This window comes from Ipomoea triloba, chromosome 11, assembly GCF_003576645.1.
Source record: "Ipomoea triloba cultivar NCNSP0323 chromosome 11, ASM357664v1".
NCBI classification, from domain to species: Eukaryota; Viridiplantae; Streptophyta; class Magnoliopsida; order Solanales; family Convolvulaceae; genus Ipomoea; species Ipomoea triloba.
This window is the reverse complement of record NC_044926.1, coordinates 11,891,003-11,909,406: the sequence shown is the minus strand read 5'-3', so window position 1 is coordinate 11,909,406 and position 18,404 is coordinate 11,891,003. Positions and strand designations below refer to the sequence as shown.

Below are 18,404 nucleotides of genomic sequence, written 5' to 3'. Positions count from 1 at the left end.
ACTTGGTAGCTTGGGATTTGGAAATGATAGCTATGGTTTGTACTAATTTTGGAATAGAACTTTGTAATATTGCACTACTGTTTTTTGCACTCCATATTGCACTACTATATTTTTTACACTAGTAGAACTACTTTGTACTATTTTTTGCACTCTTTGGGTGTCTAAACTGGAAAAACAAGGCACTAGTATAATACAAATATTACACCACATTTATTGTCAAATATCCAAAAGATTTACATCAAAATATATAGCAAATTGCAGCATTGCTACACCAATATATATATATATCTATCCATATTCAATCTTAGAATAGGTCTAATACATTGCTAAACAGGTTAAACAAAAAAAGATCCAATCTTATTCAATGTAAATTGGATCTTTGCTATTTCCACAGTACTTGCTTTTGAAAGTCATTGAAACACTTGTCATATACTTCCTCTTAATTTGCTCCATGGTGACTTTTCCTTGGAGCAGTAGTAGATGATTCCTTTGGTTTCTGAGCAACAATCTTCATTTTTTTTTGTTAGGCCAAGTGTCTTTAGCCTTTTGGGAGGAGGAGGTAGCCCAAATCTTTTCTTCACACCACTAGTTGTAACTTGCACATCATGATCTTGTTCAAAACTATTATAGCATTCATCATCTCCATAGTCATGTTGTGTAGGTAATGGTATCTCTTCTGGTGCAGTTTTAATGGCATATTGAAAATAAACAAAAATGAAATACATGCACTGGTGAAACCTCATTCTGCACAACCTCAACTATACTTTGCATAGCCTCAACCACATTCTGTATAGCCTCAACCTCAACCTGCACATGCTCAAGCTCAACATTATATCAACATGAACATCCTCAACCTCAATATTCTATTCACTTTGTTCAGCAACAGCTAAGCTTTCAACTTGAATTGGAATCTTTTTTTTTTTAAATAAAAGGTAAGTTAAGTATTAATACATGAACATCCTCCATTAATCTGTAAGGTACTTACATCAATCATGTCAGTAGTGGCTAAAAGTGTTCCCATTTCCTCTAAAGATGCTTACATTTGTTGTGTTATACTTCCTTGTAGCCTAGGGTTTCTCTGCAAGCATTCAAATGGAATCAATTAACTATAAAAGTTAAAATGCTAGTAGCTAAAACATAGAGGTAATACTTACAGATTTCCTGGGATTAAGATGATATTTTCTAATGTTGTTGTGGCCTCTTTGTTTACACAAGGTGCAGTGTAATACCATATGCCTTCTAGACATATGGACCCATCCTTGCCTCCTTGGTGATTTCATCAGCTCCTCTCAACCTCAGTTTCCTTGGCCTACCAGGTTTTGCTTTGTATTCAAGTCTATAAGTATGAGGCCATTTAGTTGGACCAGCCATTGGTTTGATGCCACATCCATAAACTTTCAAATATGCCTCAACATTGAGCAGCTATTCACATAATCCAAGACACTTTGTCTCTTCATCCAGATTGCACATATGGCATGTTTGCATATCTCTTTCCTTATATGAACATGTTTAGTAAACCTCGCTCTTGTGTAGTAACTCTCAGCTACTACCCGATGATCTGCATTGGGCAAACCCCACTGTTGTTGTGATACTCGAGATTTTTTCCTCCGATATTATTTCTTTTGGACCTTCGATATTATTTCTTTTGGACCTACTACTCCCCTTATTCATTTAATCCTTGAACCTCATATTTCTAAATTCTAAGTATTATTATTTATACTACTTTGAGTATATTATATTTATTATTTGAGTACCTTATTTTGGGTACATGAAATATTAAGTTATTGGTATTGAAGTGCTCCATGTAAAGCTACAATCATGGCCACACCTCCACAACTCCACGTACTGCCATGCATGATGCATTACCCACACATTGATTAATTCTAATTAACAAACTAATTACTAGCTACTTGGTTTACAATTATAATAATAATATTATTATAACATTACCTCCTTTAAATCAAGTTGGATATATTAGTCATCCCAATATCCTTCTTCAATTTGAGAAATGTCGCCGTCTTCAACGGCTTCGTAAAAATATCTGCAACTTGACACTCACTTGAACAGTACTCAATGTTGATTTGTTTTTCAGCAACTAACTCTATGATTTTGTGATACTTGATATCAATGTGTTTGCTGCGACCATGAAAGATAGGATTCTTGGACAACAAAATTGCAGACTTGTTGACACAGAAAATATTGTAGATGCTTCCTACTTGTGTTGTAAAAATTCCAAAATTCTTCTCAACCAAACTGCCTGAGTAGCACAATTTGCTGCTGCAATATATTATGCTTCTGCGATTGAGAGTGCTACAATCTGCTGCTTCTTTGAAGAAAAAGAAAATATGGCTGAACCAAGATAGAAGGCATATCCTGATGTGTTTTTTTTTGTCTCAACATCTCCAACTCAATCAGTATCTGTATACCCAAAATGTTCTACAACTTCATTAGTAGAGTAAAAAATTCAATCATTACTCGTACCTTTGACATATCTCAGGATTCGCTTTGTTGCAGCCCAATGTGATTCTTTTGGTTCCTCCATGAATCTGCTAAGTATTCCAACTCCAAAAGAAATATTCGGCCTTGTTCCCCATCAGATACCTCAAACTCCCAATTAAGCTTTTATAAGTTGTAACATTCACATTCTTACCAGACTCATCTTTGGACGCCTTTAACTTTTCATCTATTGGAGTTGAAACTGATTTGGAGTTTTCCATTTTGAACTTTTTCAAAATATCAGCAACATATTTCTTTTGTGAAATAAAGATTCAACCATCCATCTGAACAACCTCAAGACCAAGAAAGTAACACATAAGGCCCATACCAGTCATTTCAAATCTCTTAATGAGTGCCTCCCTAAATTATGAGATTAGCTTCAAGTTATTTCCAGTAAAAACCAAATCATCAACATAGAGACAGATTATAACGACATCACCAGAATCAGTGCATTTGACATACAAAGTATGTTCATGAGGATATCTCATAAAACCACTTTCAACAAAATAAGAGTCAATGCAACCATACCATGCCCTAGGCACCTACTTTAAGCCATATAAAGTTTTTCTCAACCTATAAACTTTATTTTCCTCCCATTTTTTCACAAATCCCGCAGGTTGCTCAACATAGATTTCTTCTTCCAGAAAACAATTCAAAAAACACAGACTTGACATCCATTTGATGCAATTTCCAATCATTTTGAGCAGCAAGAACAATAACCATTCGAACTGTATCAAGTCTACTTACTGGAGAAAAAACCTGAAAATAATCAATACCTGGTTTTTGCTTGTAGCCCTTTGCTACCAACTGAGCTTTTAAAACGGTCGATTTCTCTATTTGACTTGTATTTGGTTCTATAACCCCACTTTACTCCAATTGGCTTCTTTCCAGGAGGTAATTCTGTTAACTCCCAGGTACCATTCTTTTCAATTACACAAATCTCCTCATCAATTGGCCATTGCCTTAAGTCAATAAGTTTCTATAGTAGCCTCCTCAAAGGATAAAGGGCCACAATATGCAAAAAGAGCAAATTGAACAATCTCTTCATCAGATAGGTCATTGTCATGACCCAAAACATAATCCTGCAAGTGAGCTGGTAAGTGGCGCTCGCATTGAGTTCATCGAACATATGACTCTAGTTGTGAAGGAGACTGGACATTATCTGGAATCGATTGCTCATCAACAATATTTTCAATTACAGGAACAACAACTGACCTTTCATCTTTAGCTGACCAATCCCAAGCACTATATTTATCAAAAGTGACATCACGACTTATAACAACCTTTTTAGTTTCAGGATTGTATAGTTTATAAGCCTTTGAAGCGTCACTATAACCAATGAATATACATTTCTCACATTTATCATCCAACTTCTTTCTCAATTGATCTGGCACATGTGCATATGCCAAACATCCAAAAACTTTGAGATTTCTTATAAAGGATTTTCTCCCACTTCAAGCTTCCTCAGGTGTCTTATCACAGACACTTTTAGTTGGACACCTATTCAATAGATAGACATCAAATGCAACAACTTCTGCCCAAAAAGGCTTAGGCAAATTTTTAGATTTCAGTATGCACCACACCAATTCCATTTTGTTGTGGAGTGTATCTAGTTGTCATCTGGTGCTGAATACCTTTCTCCTTGAGAAAATCATCACAAGCAATATATTCTGTACCTCTATCAGTTCTCAAGATTTTAACTTCATAACCACTCGAGCAAATTGTCATTTTGGTCCACTGACTATAGGGGTCCTCTTAATTGCAGTCCACGACTTTCAAAAGTGTTAATTGCATACCATGACTATTCAATTTTTGTCAATTTTGGCCACTCCGGCCAAATTCGCCGGAAAATCCTAAACCCTAAAATAATGAGGGGTCTTTGAGTAATTTCACATGTTTGTTCTTCTTCTCACTGAACAGCTCTGCCGGTGAGGAAACCCGCCGCCACCCGCCGGAATAACAAGAGAACATGGCAGTGATGTGACAGGTGGCGTTGTTATCAAAAGAGCAATCGCAGGTAGCAGTGGTCTCGAAGCTTTTTCTTGGAATTTTGGGGCTCCAACTCTCCATTCCACTGCAAGGATCCTTGCTGAAATCCCAGTCCGTTTTCCCAAACTTTTTAGCAATCTTTTAAGTGCTATCACTGCAACCAAACAAAACACCGAAATTAAACCACATGAACAAAAGAATAGGCAGCTAGCAATCCATCTGCAAGAATTCTTGTGCTACATATACGGCTAGCTTTTAATTTTTCCAAGAAAACAAAAGGGAAGAAAATGGGGGAAATTTGCAGCACCTTCTTGTTGATGGAGCTTGGGGGTGGCAGCTAAAAGAGAGGGTGAGAGAAGAAAAAGCTGAAGAGAATAGAGGATACCTCACCGGCGGGTGGGGGGGTGGCGGGTTTCCTCACCGGCGGAGCTGTTCAGCGAGAAGAAGAACAATCTTGTGAAATTACTCAAATACCCCTCATTATTTTAGGGTTTAGGATTTTCCGGCGAATTTGGCCGGAGTGGCCAAAATTGACAAAAATTGAATAGTCATGGTATGCAATTAACAGTTTTGAAAGTCGTGGACTGCAATTAAGAGGACCCCTATAGTCAGTGGACCAAAATGGCAATTTGCTCTAACCACTCTGCTTTTCAACAAAAGTCTTAAATTGTTTGAAAACATCACATGCATCAGACTTTTACTTCAGAAAGTAAACCCATGTTTTCTTACTAAAATCATCAATGAAAGTAACAAAGTATTTACAACCTCCATCTGAGGGAACCTCCAACGAACACAAGTCTGAGTGAATAATCTCCAACTATTTTGTAGCTCTCCTAGACTTGCCCACAAAGAAGGGATGTAACACCCCGGCTCGGCTATACCGTACATCCGGAGTGGTTACCGCCACACCTAGACCGAACCCAATCAAATCCGGAAAGAGTCCACTCTAGATGCACAGGCTAAAGAAGGAAAACTGTTTCACACACTTTCTACTTGACAAAAGCTTTACGTATATATTGCAGCGGGAAGGAAGGAAGGTAGTTAGGTTAGCTACTACTATATATACAAGGATCGACCCATTGGGTCCAAAAACATGAAAGTTTAAGTTGTTCACAACTTGTTAGCCATACTAGGCTACAAAAGATATTCACACAAAAAAGGAGTTGTTCTAGACAGTATACTTCGGAGAGGGCGGAGCAGGAGGAGCAGGAGGAGCAGGAGCGTAGGGGTCATCATCAAGCAGGATCTGCACATAGTCATTATAATCCAACACTGGAAACACAACTCAGATGAGCTCTCAGCGCTCATCGGGCTACAAGAGCCCACACTAGACTACATCTGTTAAAAGAAAAACACATTGAAGTGTAGTTAGCGCGACGGCTAAGTAAGGATATCCATGGGTTATTCAAAACTAAATAAAGGTTTTGTAAAAATTGTTACATAGAAAACCCTATACCTTACTCATCTGCAAGATTCTACCTGCAACCGTTATAAAGAGCAACTTGCATACACTATGAGCAAAACTCAATAACGTCTCATATCACCTTCCCTCTTGACAAGGTCATTTGGTAATCATTTACATACCCAATAATATATTGATAAACAATTAAGCATACTAGTAAGTAGTAGAAAACATAAATCACCCATCTTGCTTGTAATCGCTTTAGTAGAAAAACCTTTCCATCATAATGAAATCCTCATCACTTTTCACTTTTCAAAAAGAGGGATCACCCACAACCTTTGGGTACTTAAATACTTGTCACATTTCTCTTTCCCGTAGTTACGGAGTAACTACACTCATATTTCAAAATTCCACTTAGTCCTAGATAGAAAGTGTGAGGCCTTTGGAGTCCTTTCTCCACTTTTGACCACTTGGATCGTTGAACTCGGGTTCAGTGGTCATCGCCCGGTCTAATACTGATCCCCTGGACTTATAGGAGCGTTGGAATGATTCCTAGCTAGCCTCACTAGGTTCATAAGAACGACACCTACCCGAACATAGAGTGACTATACTTAAGTGTGCACACCCCCGTAGGAGTACCTTTTCCTTCCGGGTAATATAGTACTCGGCGAATAGACTTCGCCCACAGTATGATTGATCATACACATAATTACCATGCAGAATAGGCACTTTAAGCTCATCTTTATTCCGTGGTTAACAAGATCCTTCACCACTTTTACTAGAACTAAGGTTTGAAAACATTTTTCTACTCTTTCCCCTTCTTGCATTGAAAATATTTTGGACATACTTGGGTCAATTCCAATACTCGGAAATTAATTCTCCCTTTAGCCCAATTCAAAAATTCTCCTTTTCTTTTGCAAAACATTTGGATAATCCACTAACAATCTTTCACAAAAGTAAGTCAAGTGTAACTACCCTACACTTTCAACTCCACATTTATCACATAAGTCTCACATTTGACACCTACATCTCAATGCATATAACATATATTTATTCTTTACAAGCACATACTACCACTTCCTTATACTATTTATAAGTTCACCCATGTGTAACACAATCTTCATAGCACATATACCTAACTACATAGTATTACTCTTCTTACTAACAACATATATAATTATGGGTTACACATACCATATACTATACACAAAATGTGACATTTTATTAATACATACATGCCTATATATGTACTTATATATATATACGGCTTTCATATATATATTTATACATAATACACATGTATAAATTATACATATATATATATATATATGTATATACTATACTACACGTATATACATACTATATATAGGTACATAATAATTATAAATATATATATATATTACACGTACATTCATACTCTATATATATGTACTTAATACTTATAATTATATATATGTACTATACGCACATACATATAATACTTATAATTATATATATGTACTATACGCACATACATACTTTATATATGTACATATATATAGTTTAATTACACACACACACACACCACACGTAAATATATATATAAATATACCCACACGGTTTCATATATATATATATAAACATAAAACACATATATATATATATATATATATACTATACTACACGTACACACACATAACTAGGTACACACTACATATTTAATGTATATATCTTACACCATACGTACTTATACACAAATATGTACACAATACTCATATATATACATTCATCATGTACAAAAAAATTCTACCTAGAACTCATCATATTTCAACCAAGCTATCAATTATCTAGTTTCAAACATCCTCAACCAATTAAAGGGATTCCTTACCTCAACCGGGTTTCTAATTCCGTAGAAAATCCTTGTAGTTGATTTTCCCCAATTCACNACTATACTACACGTACACACACATAACTAGGTACACACTACATATTTAATGTATATATCTTACACCATACGTACTTATACACAAATATGTACACAATACTCATATATATACATTCATCATGTACACAAAAATTCTACCTAGAACTCATCATATTTCAACCAAGCTATCAATTATCTAGTTTCAAACATCCTCAACCAATTAAAGGGATTCCTTACCTCAACCGGGTTTCTCCTCAACCAATTAAAGGGATTCCTTACCTCAACCGGGTTTCTAATTAACCAATTAAAGGGATTCCTTACCTCAACCGGGTTTCTAATTCCGTAGATAAAGGGATTCCTTACCTCAACCGGGTTTCTAATTCCGTAGAAAATCCTTGTAGTTGATTTTCCCCAATTCACCTTAAAATCCTAGAATTCCATCAATAACATAACACATGATTTTAAGAAATCTTAACTTAGATTCATGTTCTAGGATGAAAAATAAAGCTATCTACCGAATAAAATTGGAGTTTTACCGAATATTTTGGAGACTTGTGTGGAGATCTTGGCTATGGAGTGTTGGAGCTTTGAAGAAGAAGATGAAAATTCCACTCTCTCCCCTCTCTTGAATATTTCGGCCAACACAAGCAAAAATGGGAAAAAAAATTGGGTTTTATGATCTTGGTCCACTTGGTTGACTAGTACACCTCAATATGTGGTGTAAAATTGTGACAAGTGTCACCTCTTTGTGGTTTGATCTTAAAAATATCTTGGCTTGGACTGATTGTGATTAAATAAGATGAATTCTCGGTAGAAACTAATTTAATTCAAATAATTCTCGAACCCAAAAATTTATTCCAGTCTAAAACTCAAAATTGGGCTAGGTTCGGTATACCGCGAAATTTCGCGATGTACGATCGCAAATAAATTTTGGCTGCTATGGGCTAATCTAATTAAATAGGAAATTCAAGAATAATAGTATGATGCCTAAAAATTCATTTCCTAGGATAATCGGGTCTGAATACTAGCTCCTAAAATTTTTACGGTTCGTGACCGGGACGTATGATCGCAGCTTATTACTAACTGTCCTTACTTATAATAATTCTTCTGAAGTACCGAGAGATCGTCTCATAAATGTCATAGCTTAAAAAAAAATTTCGAACCCTAAACTTGTCGGAATAGACGAGGGGTTACAAGGGATCTCTATGCTTTTTCCCAATCAAACAAATCTCACAAGTACGATCAGGGACATTCACAATAGGTAAATCATAAACAAGCTCCTTTTTCGCTAGATAGTTTAATCCAGAGAAACGGAAATGTCCAAATCGCATATGCCATAACCAGTTATCATCACAAATTTCAGAATTAAAGCAAGTAAGAAGTGTATGGTTGATTTTCAAAGGAAATAGTCGATTTTGGGACATATTTACCTTTGCAATCAAAACTCCTTTAGCATCTACAATAGTACAACACCCCTATGTAATATTTATCTTATATCATTTTTTTGACAACTGCCCCATACTCAACAAATTTTAGTGTAGGTCAGGAACATAAAACACATCGGATATAAAATTGTGAGTACCATCCTTCAACTGAATAGAGATTTTACCTTTTTTTCCAAAATTGGCACTTTTGACTTATTGCCAAAGTCACTTCAAACCGAACTGATTCATCTAGTTCGGAAAACAATTTTTTCTTCCCGCACATATGGTTACTACACACAGTACCCAAGAACCATATGTTTTCATCTGTAGAAAAACTATTACTAGCCAATAGTAAGGTTTCATAACTCTCACCGGACTTTTTAGCAATGTTTGCTTGATTTTCACGATTGTATTCATTGTACCACCAATCTGCAATCTTGTGTCCATAGTTGCCACAATTGTAGAAATGAAATGGAAATTTACCTTCTTTGGNAAAAATTCTACCTAGAACTCATCATATTTCAACCAAGCTATCAATTATCTAGTTTCAAACAACCTTAACCAATTAAAGGGATTCCTTACCTCAACCGGGTTTCTAATTCCGTAGAAAATCCTTGTAGTTGATTTTCCCCAATTCACCTTAAAATCCTAGAATTCCATCAATAACATAACACATGATTTTAAGAAATCTTAACTTAGATTCATGTTCTAGGATGAAAAATAAAGCTATCTACCGAATAAAATTGGAGTTTTACCGAATATTTTGGAGACTTGTGTGGAGATCTTGGCTATGGAGTGTTGGAGCTTTGAAGAAGAAGATGAAAATTCCACTCTCTCCCCTCTCTTGAATATTTCGGCCAACACAAGCAAAAATGGGAAAAAAAATTGGGTTTTATGATCTTGGTCCACTTGGTTGACTAGTACACCTCAATATGTGGTGTAAAATTGTGACAAGTGTCACCTCTTTGTGGTTTGATCTTAAAAATATCTTGGCTTGGACTGATTGTGATTAAATAAGATGAATTCTCGGTAGAAACTAATTTAATTCAAATAATTCTCGAACCCAAAAATTTATTCCAGTCTAAAACTCAAAATTGGGCTAGGTTCGGTATACCGCGAAATTTCGCGATGTACGATCGCAAATAAATTTTGGCTGCTATGGGCTAATCTAATTAAATAGGAAATTCAAGAATAATAGTATGATGCCTAAAAATTCATTTCCTAGGATAATCGGGTCTGAATACTAGCTCCTAAAATTTTTACGGTTCGTGACCGGGACGTATGATCGCAGCTTATTACTAACTGTCCTTACTTATAATAATTCTTCTGAAGTACCGAGAGATCGTCTCATAAATGTCATAGCTTAAAAAAAAATTTCGAACCCTAAACTTGTCGGAATAGACGAGGGGTTACAAGGGATCTCTATGCTTTTTCCCAATCAAACAAATCTCACAAGTACGATCAGGGACATTCACAATAGGTAAATCATAAACAAGCTCCTTTTTCGCTAGATAGTTTAATCCAGAGAAACGGAAATGTCCAAATCGCATATGCCATAACCAGTTATCATCACAAATTTCAGAATTAAAGCAAGTAAGAAGTGTATGGTTGATTTTCAAAGGAAATAGTCGATTTTGGGACATATTTACCTTTGCAATCAAAACTCCTTTAGCATCTACAATAGTACAACACCCCTATGTAATATTTATCTTATATCATTTTTTTGACAACTGCCCCATACTCAACAAATTTTAGTGTAGGTCAGGAACATAAAACACATCGGATATAAAATTGTGAGTACCATCCTTCAACTGAATAGAGATTTTACCTTTTTTTCCAAAATTGGCACTTTTGACTTATTGCCAAAGTCACTTCAAACCGAACTGATTCATCTAGTTCGGAAAACAATTTTTTCTTCCCGCACATATGGTTACTACACACAGTACCCAAGAACCATATGTTTTCATCTGTAGAAAAACTATTACTAGCCAATAGTAAGGTTTCATAACTCTCACCGGACTTTTTAGCAATGTTTGCTTGATTTTCACGATTGTATTCATTGTACCACCAATCTGCAATCTTGTGTCCATAGTTGCCACAATTGTAGAAATGAAATGGAAATTTACCTTCTTTGGTATTACCTCCACCTCTTCCTTGGTTGGAGTTACCACGTCCTCCTCCTTGATTGGAGTTACCACGCCCTCTTCCTCTAGATCCTCCTCTTCCTCTTCTACGACCTCTACCAGATCCTCCACCTCTTTGATTAGGGCCAGTCATATTAAGGGTGACTTGGCTCTTCAAAGCTTTTTCTGCTAGTGGTTCTGATTTTGACTCAATCCTATCAATATGACTTTCTATTATACCTTTCAGCTCTGCGATTGACAAGAGCTCGGTTTTGTGTGACTCTGTTATTGAAGCCATCACATGGTCATATTTCATCGGCATAGTTCGAGGAACTTTTTCAACCGCTGCACTATCTTCAATTGTATCTCCATATAACCTCATATTATTCACCTGATCAATAAGACGAGTGAAATACGTATCTACTGTTTCTGTAGAGGTCATCTCACAATGATCGTACAATTTTCTCAACGATTGCAACTTCGACTTCTGTGCCTGATCAACTCCTTTGTGTGACACCTTTAGGATGTCCCAAGCTTGCTTTGTTGATTGAGCACGAGCTAATTTCCCAAAAATAGAGTAATCAACACCTTGGTGAATCTGTCCCAAGGTCAATTGATCGCGCCGTATAGCGGCTACATCAGCTCATTCTTGTAGACCGGGATCAACAAAGCTCCAAAGATTTTGAGCTTTCAAATGTGTGGTCCATAATTTGCCATCAAATTTGGGACCCAACCATACAATATTGAAATTTGTGACCATCTTTCACTACGGGAAATATCTCAGGGTTGGAAGGTTGACAGGCTTTGATACTAGATGTAAGATATATTAAATATAATATAATTATATATTAAGTGTGTGCGAAAGGTAATAAAATGTGTGCAAATGGTGATTAAGTGTGTGCGGACGGTGATTAAATGTGTGCAAACGGTGATTAAATGTGTGCGAACACTGATTGATGTATAAGATTTGATCTCAAAATTTTTTAATAGTCTAGATTGATTAAGATTCCAAGTTGAAGTGTGTGCGAACGGTGATTAAATGCGTGCGAACAAAGTGTGTGTGTGCCAATCAATCTAGACCATTAAAAAGTATTACATGGATGCACAAGATGTGATCTCATGATCTTACCTAACCAAGTGGTCTCACTGGAACCCTACCCATATGTATATGTATATATGTATGTATATGTATATATGTATGTATATGTATATATATATATACATATATGGTTGTAGCTTTTAGGTACACGCAAATACCCGGAGTATTCCGGGGTTATCGATCCACAGGGAATGGTTGGTTGAGCACTAACTCGGATTGATTCTTGTGAAGCTAGTTCGGTCATAACATGGTTATAGCAAACAAAAGTAAATAACAAAAATAAAAACAACAAATGAAGAGAGATATATAAGATGCAACATAGGTAAGGATATGGATCGGGTCAATGCCCATCATGAGTCAAACAAATGTAGAAAAGAAGTTTTATCCCTTGTGAATGGAGGAAATGCACTAAAGTCCTCGGTGCCACTCTCGTGATCTACCCGAATGTGCCAAACCGCAAGTTATCTACTCTCGTAGTCTACAAGCGAGGCTCGTCTTAAAGATCTTAAGCAAATCAACATGCCCAAACTCAAGTTAATCCTACAAGTTGTGAGGAGGTAGCCTAAACTAACCTCTAGATTTCAACACGCTGTCACCCGTGAAGGAACCGTTTTGGCTAACTTCTAAATTCCAACCCGCTCTCGCGGTGAAGGAACCGAAGATTAGCCGAGAAATCCCCCTATAATTTATCAAGCTCTCGCATTGTATAAATCAATAGGTGTGGCAAGAGTGTTCTAGCCATGCCCGATTCTCACCGTGACACAACAACAAACAAGCATGTAATTGGATCCATTAATCACACACTTTCAATAACAAGTCTTGCACACAACAACTCATAGAAGCTAAACTAACAATTCATAATAATTGAAGAACGAACAACAATCTAGACATAAACACAATCCATAATCCAAATATAAATAAATTTAAGAACAAGCATCTTGATACAAGGTTAGCTCAAGGTAAATTAAGGAAAGAAAGGGAAGAAATTCCCCTCGATCCATCGGTTGAAGCTCATAACCTTGTATCATCCCTCTTCTTATTACAAAATAAATCCTAATCTACTCCTACACTACTAAACAAGCCTCACTTGGAGGTCTACATTTTTAAGGAGAAGAAAAGGAAAAGAGAAGAGGGGAAGGGACTAATCTAATCTGAAAATTGGATATTGAAGAATGGAGAAATGAGGGGTATTTATAGTTGGGCAAAGGCAGGGGCAAAATTGGAATTTGGACTACAGAATTCTCGCGCATGGTCAACGATTTTCGCCGCGGCGAGCCTAATTCTCGCCGCGGCGAAAGTCCAAAAATCCGGGCAGTGTGAAAATGGACAATAGGCGTCTGTTTCAGGACGCAGACAGACGCCTATTGTCCTCCTCCAGAATTTCTGCAGAATCTTCCACTTTCTCTTTTTGCTTTTGGCTCCATGTTTTATGCCTCTTTTTGCCTTCTTTCATTTGTCTTTTGCTTCCCACTCATCACATCATTCCACCAAATCATGTCTTCCACCTACTTGGTGCAATTAAATATACACATACAAAACAAGATTATAAATGCCACTACAAAATATTAATATTATGCTCAATTATCAAATCTTCATCATCTTTGGTCAAATAATAATTATTTATCACAATGAAGAAATTCAATATTATTAAGAACATAATATTAATATTTAGTGGTAGAAATGGATTTAAATATGGGGTAAAAATATAACCAAATATACTCTTATCAATATACATACATATATACATATACATACATATATATATATATATATATATATATATATATATATATATATATATATATATATATATATGTATGTGTGTATGTATGTATATATACACGTATATATAAAATTGAGAAAGAGAGGAATTGAAAAGGAGAATGCTTAATTGATTTTTGATGATTTATGAAATGCAGTAATGCACCTATTTATAGTGCTAAGTAAACAACAAACAAAACTAAACTTTAGCTCATGAAATGCGCCATGTAAAGCTACAATCATGGCCACAACTCCACGTGTTGCCATGCATGATGCATTATCCACACATTGAGTAATTCTAATTAACAAATCTAATTAACAAACTAATTACTAGCTACTTGATTTAACAATTATAGTAATAATATTATTATAACAATACGTATTGTACATTAATATATATATATATATATATATATATATATATATATATGTATGTATGTATGTATGTATGTATGTATGTATGTATGTATGTATGTATACATATTGTTATAATTATTTGTGTGGATGGCCATTACTTTCTATTTTGAGTAGTTAGTTACATCCCTAAGGAATAGGGATTAGAGATTTATAAATATTGTAAGTGCCCGATCAGTAATGGATGAGAAAAATGATTTTCCCCTATTGAATTTTCCTTCTGTCTTTACATATTATTTTCCTAATTAATAGTGATCTTATTACAGTATCTTACTTGAGATATTATTAAGATTGTGTGGTGAACGTAATCGAAGATCAATCACGCGAGGGAACGACTTTAAATCACAACACGTTATTAGCACGAACGCTCTAAGTTCTCGGTGAACGAACTGCAAATTCTATTGCTGTTTAGCAATGGGAACTGAACTGACACTATGCTTGGTGGATAGTGCAACAACATACACTATCTTCACAAACAGAATGTAGTTTCATACTTTAACTAAGAAAATGGCAATATCATAACTATTGCTGATGATGAGGTCCCCATAGTGGGCTCCGGTAGAGCTTCACTTATCATTCCTAAGGGTACAGAGCTAATAATTGAAGATGCTCTTTTATACCCTCAATCTAAGCGTACTTTGTTTAGTTTTAAAGACATTAGGTCTAATGGCTTCCATATCGAACCAAAACTTCTAATATGACAGAATACCTCATCATGACGCAGCTTGTTGTTGGGCAAAAACAAGAAGTTGAAGAGTTTGCTTCTCTATCCTCTACGTTATATCATACTTACATAAAACCCAATAATGCATACAGAGCATTATCTATGACCTTTAAGAACCCACATTCCTTTCAATTATGGCATGACTGGTTGGGTCACCTCGGGAAAAAAATGATGGGCTCGATTATTTCTAACTCAGCTGGACATAATTTTTCTAGCTCTAATATTTTTCCTACACAACAATATACATGTATTGCTTGCGCGAAAGGCAAATTAATTGCCCACCCATCGCGTACTAAAGTTGGACCTGAACCCCCTGTTTTTCTCCAAAGATTACAGGGTGACATTTGTGGACCAATCCATCCATCATCTGGACCCTTCAAATATTTTATGGTCCTTATTGATGCTTCCACTCGGTGGATTTACGTTAGTCTACTATCCACTAGAAATCAAGCATTCGCTAAATTTGTTGCGAAAATCATCGAATTGAATGCTCAATTTCCTGATTATCCAATTAAATCTGTTAGAATGGATAGTGCTGGAGAATTCACATTGAAAACATTCGATGAGTGTATATCTTTGGGCATCAAAGTGGAGCATCTAGTACCTCATGTCCATACTCAGAACGGTCTAGCAGAATCTTTGATTAAGCGTATTAAATTGATTGCTAGACCACTACTTCAAAAGTCCAGCTTACCAGCTACTTGTTGGGGACACGCAGTATTACATGCTGCAAATCTCATCCAAATCCGATCCACTGTATATCATGAATATTCCCCATTACAACTAGTACGATGGTCAAAACCAGACATTTCCCACCTGCGTGTATTTGGTTCTGCCGTCTATGTCCCTATACCACCTACACTTATCATGATAGGAATTTAATTACGAACATTAAATAATATAGTAATATTTTTTTTTGAATACTATAATATACATTATATAGTAATTTTGTTGTTGAATTTTACGTACATTAGCATAATATAGTAATTTTTTTAATATTATAATATACATCATATAGTAATTTGATTGTTGGAATTTTTTTTAATATTATCATGAGAGGAATTTAATTACGTGTATTAACATAATATAGTAATATTTTTTTAATACTATAATATACATTATATAGTAATTTGATTGTTGAAATTTTTATTTTTTTTTGGATATTATCATGACAGGAATTTAATTACGTACATTTACATAATATATTAATATTTTTATAATACTATAATATACATCATATAGTAATTTGATTGTTGAAATTTTTATTCTTTTGAATATTTTAATGAGAGAAATTTAATTAAGTACATTAACATAATATAATAAATTATTTTTTGAATACTATGATATACATCATATAGTAACTTTATTGTTGGAATTTTATGTACATTAACATAATATAGTAATATGATTGATGGAATTTTTATTTTGAATATTCTCATGAGAGGAATTTAATTACGTACATTAACATAATATAGTAATATTTTTCTGAATACTATAATATACATCATATAGTAATTTGATTGTTGGAATTTTACGTACATTAACATAATATAGTAATATTTTTTTAATATTATAATATACATCATATAGTAATTTGATTGTTGATATTTTTGTTTTTTTGGATATTATCATGATAGGAATTTAATTATGTACATTAGCATAATGTAGTAATAATTTTTTAATACTATAATATACATCATATAATAATTTGATTATTGAAATTTTTATTTTTTTAGAATATTATCATGAGAGGAATTTAATTACGAACATTAACATAATATAGTAATATTTTTTTTGAATACTATAATATACATCATATAGTAATTTTATTGTTGAAATTTTACGTACATTAGCATAATATAGTAATTTTTTTTTAATATTATAATATACATCATATAGTAATTTGATTGTTGGAAATTTTTTTAATATTATCATGAGAGAAATTTAATTACGTGTATTAACATAATATAGTAATATTTTTTTAATACTATAATATACATCATATAGTAATTTGATTGTTGGAATTTTTTTTTTTAATATTATAATGAGAGGAATTTAATTACGTAAATTAACATAATATAATAATTTTTTAATACTATAAATATACATCATATGCTAATTTGATTGTTTGAATTTTTATTTTTTTTTGAATATTATCATGAGAGAAATTTAATTACGTACATTAACATAAAATAATAATTTTTTGTGAATACTATAATATACATCATATAGTGATTTGATTGTCGGAATTTTTTTTTAATATTATCATGAGAGGAATTTAATTACGTACATTAACTTAATATAGTATTTTTTTTTGAATACTATAATATACATCGTATAGTAATTTGATTGTTAATATATGTACATAAATAAGGAATCATGTAGGAATGGAATTGAATAAAATATTTCATTAATTTCCGTGTATAATAAGGAGTGAAATCATATTTTGAATATTTTTGTCAATTTTAGCCATAAATAAGGAATGATAAGGAAGGCTAGAATTTCTGAAAAGGAATTATTATATAATATTATGTTGATCGATTTCAAAATTTTTGGACTAAAATGAGCTGGAAAGCTAGCACTTCTGTTTTAATTTATAGATAGATAGATTAAACAAATTAGATTTTTTTTTGAGTACTACTGACTCTGTTACAATGTAATATACTCCCATCATCCATGTGGGAGTGTTAATTGGGACACCGGGTGCCACTAGACCGTAAAGTGTTTGGCGATTAAATAAATTATATAATATCAGTATTATTCAAAATATAATTAAATATTTTAATATTAAAAAACATCCATCTTTAACAAAATTTGAGTGTCAACAATATTATTTTAATAGATTCATTTACGCTATTTCATAGATTTATCCCTTATTTGACCCTTTTTTCCTTTTAGGTTTAGATCCCCCTCTCATTGTCAAATGGGATTTTACCGAATAAATAACAATTTGTCATAAAAATTTTGTGGCTGAGAATTAATAGAGTGATGACATGGCATCCACATCCCCAAACTCCGTCGTTTAATGCTACCATATCAAAATCAGTAATCACATTTCTCCACAAAGCC

At 34.0% G+C, this 18,404-nt stretch overlaps 1 long non-coding RNA gene across 1 annotated transcript; it reads right to left on the bottom strand.

Moving 5' to 3' along the window:
* Positions 1-5,475: 5,475 nt before the first annotated feature.
* Positions 5,476-9,854, bottom strand: LOC115995551. Its single transcript, XR_004093524.1, has 2 exons — positions 9,797-9,854; positions 5,476-5,823 (listed from the first exon to the last, which is right to left on the bottom strand). It is a non-coding gene; the product is annotated as an uncharacterized LOC115995551 (long non-coding RNA).
* Between the last annotated feature and the right edge of the window lie 8,550 nt (positions 9,855-18,404).